The 3953-nt window shown below is 46.4% G+C and overlaps 1 pseudogene across 1 annotated transcript; it reads left to right on the forward strand.

Annotated features, from left to right (window-relative positions):
* Nucleotides 1-1331: 1331 nt before the first annotated feature.
* LOC102909384 (H-2 class I histocompatibility antigen, Q10 alpha chain-like) lies at nucleotides 1332-3558 on the forward strand (annotated as a pseudogene). Its single transcript, XR_013046810.1, has 5 exons — nucleotides 1332-1404; nucleotides 1643-1912; nucleotides 2174-2449; nucleotides 2990-3265; nucleotides 3391-3558. The product of XR_013046810.1 is annotated as an H-2 class I histocompatibility antigen, Q10 alpha chain-like (transcript).
* The last annotated feature ends 395 nt before the right edge of the window (nucleotides 3559-3953 follow it).

Consider the following 3953-nt stretch of genomic DNA (forward strand, 5'->3'; position numbering starts at 1 on the left):
GCTCACTACAGCACTGATAAATATGAAGCTCTACAGAGAACATTTTGAGAGCACTTGAATTCCTCACTATAAGCTTAACCATGTCTTAATGCTCACAGATTTTTCTGTTGAAATTCATGGTAATATTAACAACTCAGATCTAATAATATTTATTTAAATGCATGAACACTGAAAGACCTATAAACTCGGTCAGCAATAGTCTACCTTTTGAAAGTAACATTCGTTAACAAAACATCCACTCAATGAACAAGACTCTCCTGTGGACATGGATGCAGCAAATTATGAAGGATCCAATGATGTCCTATTTTCCAGAATGTAGGCACCACCTTTGTCAGGCTAGTGACGTCTCAAAGAGAAATATCACCAATGAGCCCAGCAAAATAGCCCACACCTTCAACTCAGCACTCGAGAGGCAGAGGCATGCAGATGTCTGTGAGTTGTAGGTCAGCCTCAAAAGAAAGGAAAATGACTTGAAGACATTAATAAAAACATGCCTGCTGTAGCTGGAGAGATGGCTAATCTGTAAAGAGGACCAGAACTGGAGTCCCAGAAGTCTGGGAGCTCACAGCCTCCTGTCCATCCTACTACAGGGTTTCTAACACCCTCTTCTAACCTCCAGAGACAACTGCACTCCCCCACACTCACACAAAAACATTCACATAAGCACCAACTGAAAATAAATCCTAAAAATATTCTTTCTGTATATTTCTGTGAAACTGTATTTTGCATATTGTAAAGAAAACAGAGGCATTAAAAAGGAAAATCAGAATCCGAGGGAACTTTAGTGGGAAAGATGAGGTCAAGGACAGGCAGAAATGTAAATATCTTTCCACCATATCATTGTACTTTGGAAAGTAGTTATTTCTTTTTAATAAATATTCTGCTTATATGAAATTTGTTATTAATGTGTTCAATTAAGCAAATGTCTGAAAAATTCTCAGTTCCCAACATGATGAACATGGATTGATATAATGTACATACCATGAGTACATGTAGACATCCAGTCACAGACATGTTTGAGAATCATTGATTCGATGGCCTCTGAGCTGGGCACAGAAGAATATTACGATTAGGACCAGCAGGACAAAGATCAGGGTAAGCAATTTGTCCCCCAACACTGCTCAAGCATACCAGGACCCAGAGATGGATCTGAGTTGTGGAAGCAGGGCCCTAGAGATTCCTCTTCCAGGTTTTCATCTCTCCATGACCCAATCCAAAAGGTTTGTTTCATTACCATCGGGAATACCTAGAGAAGCCAATCAGACTCCTCCACATCAAGACTGTACTGTGAACAGACTAAGCAGAGACTCAGTCTGCACTCATCATACAGGATGAAGACCCTTGCTCCCCAGGCTCTCCTGCTGCTGCTCCTGGCCAATCTGGCCCTGACCAACCATCTAGAGGGTGAGTGTGGGTGTCGGTAGGGAAATTTCCTAACCCGGAGGAGCAAAATGACTCCTACTTTAGGGTAGCACAAGCAAGGAACTTTGTCTCCACCTCTGTCCCAGACAGTCCAGCCTGTTCCCTTCTCCATTCTGCTTTCTGACCCTGACCCCTGCTCAAGGCCCCCAAGCTGGAGCCCCTGTGCATCAGCATGGGGTCCTAGAAGGAAATTAGGCATCTAAAGGCCCACCTCACCTAGGTTCACACTCGTTGCTGTTTTTCCAAACCCTGCTGACCTGGCCCGACTTCGTGGATTTCTACTTTACCTATCTTGGCTATGTGGATGACACACAGTTCATGGGATACAACAGCAGAGCAGAGACTCCAAGGATGGAACCCCGTGCTCAATGGATGCATCAGACTAAACCAGAATTTTGGGAGTATGAGACACAGAGAGCCTTGACATTCACAAAGCAATTAACAGAACAACTAAAGGCAGTGCTCCAGATCTACAACGAGAGCACAGCTGGTAAGTGAACCTGAATCAGAAATCTCAATCTTTGAGGTCCCCATGGGGTTGCCCCTGGTCACCATGTCTGAGGTTCACCCACATAAAATGTGGCTCATGGAGACTAGGCTCCAGAGAGCCATAGGACACTGACCTGGATTTCTGTGCAGCTGAAATCCAAACCTGGCCAATTAGAAAGGCCAAATGAGCAGGGCGGACCAAGTAGAGGGCCCACCAAGGGACCTGGCCTGTGGGACTGATTGAGAGTGGGGGTTTGGCCAGGATATCACACAGTCCAGATGGTACATGGATGTTCGGTGATGCATGGAGGGTACTTCCATCGTGGATACTATGAATTAATCTACGATGGCTCGGATTACATCGCTTTGAATGAGGACCAGAGCACCTGGACTGCACATGGCAAGGCAGCTCAAATCATCAGGCATCAGTGGAAGATGAAGGATTATGCGGAATTGTTGAAGCCATACGTAGAGGACACATGCGTGAATAATCTCCGAGACTATCTTGAGAAAGGGAAGGAGATTTTGCTGAGAACAGGTAAGGAAGGGAACTGGCCCATCTGCTCTGAGACTGGAGCTCCTGTCCCCTGAGAAGTCCTCCTCAGCAGGGAGCAGCTGGAATAAGGATTCTGCCTTGCAACAAAGGTGCAAGAGTACTCCTCGGTTCCCTGATTCAGTGGGAGGGAGAATTCAGTTTGTGCAATAAGCAGCAGTTTCTCCCCACGCCATCGGCTTTATGAACCATGCCCACTCACAGATCTGTTCACTGTTCACGGACCATGACTGGGGAGGTCTGACTCCAGCATTGCTGCATCTCTCCATCCCCACCTAGTCAGAACCAGAAGTCCATATCCCAGAGGGAGACCTGAAGGCTCCTACTCTGTACTGGCTCTCACAGATTCTCAAGCTATCCAAAGAATAGATTATCCTCTTCATATCCTATGTTTAGGCCGAAAGGTGGAGTCTGTACTCCTCCTCCACCCCAGCTTTCCCATCCATTCCAAACATTATCACACAAGTTCTGCTGAATCCATAAGAAGAATGAAAAATGACTGAATTTTTCAATTGTTTCCCTCAGATACCCCCAAAACACACATGACCCATAAGGTGAGAGCTGATGGGAAAATCACCCTGAGGTGCTGGGCCCTGGACTTCTACCCTGCTGACATCACCCTGACCTGGCAGAGGGATGGGAGCAACCAGACACAGGACATGGAGATGATGGACACCAGGCCTGCAGGGGATGGGACCTTCCAGAAGTGGGCAGCTGTGGTGGTACCTTATGGGGAGGCACAGCTATACACATGTCACGTGACTCATGAGGGGCTGCCTGAGCCCATCACACTGAGATGGGGTAAGGGCTGGGAGTGAGCATAGAGCCTATCACACAGACAGTTGGAGTATTTGAGGGAAATGGACTAGGGTCATGACTGAAAGCTGGAGGTCAGAGGCCTCACTGTTCCTTCCATTCTCTGTCAGAACCTCCTCAGCCCTCTGTCCCCATCATGCCAATTGTTACTGGCCTGGTTCTTGGAGCTGTGCTTGTGGGAGCCGTGGTGACTTTTCTGATATGGAAGAGGAGGACTAAAGGTAAGGAAAGGGCAGGGTCTGAGTTCAAGTCTCCATGGGAATATCAGGTCCAGCTGAGAGTGTGCCCTGCCACAGGAGAGCAAAGATTCCTCCACACAGTTGCTTATTCAGTCTTGTGCTGATGTGCTGACATTAACGCTATTGTGAAGGAAATAATGAACAGATTCATCACTGCAGTGATAGAGGTGGCAGAGACCTGATCCTCAGCTGTTAATACGGAAAATTTCTACATATGACAGATATCCAGGAGTCCAGATAGCCCTCTTTTTATTTTTTTAATTTTATTTATTTATTTTTTTCAGAGCTGAGGACCGAACCCAGGGCCTTGTGCTTGTTAGGCAAGCGCTCTACCACTGAGCTAAATCCCCAACCTCCCAGTTAGTCCTTTTAATGTCCATTATTCCATCATGTTTCCTCATCTTTCTCTGGATCTGCAGTCACACTTCTGCAAA

The sequence above is a fragment of the Peromyscus maniculatus genome, chromosome 21 (genome assembly GCF_049852395.1).
Source record: "Peromyscus maniculatus bairdii isolate BWxNUB_F1_BW_parent chromosome 21, HU_Pman_BW_mat_3.1, whole genome shotgun sequence".
In the NCBI taxonomy this organism is placed as follows: Eukaryota; Metazoa; Chordata; class Mammalia; order Rodentia; family Cricetidae; genus Peromyscus; species Peromyscus maniculatus.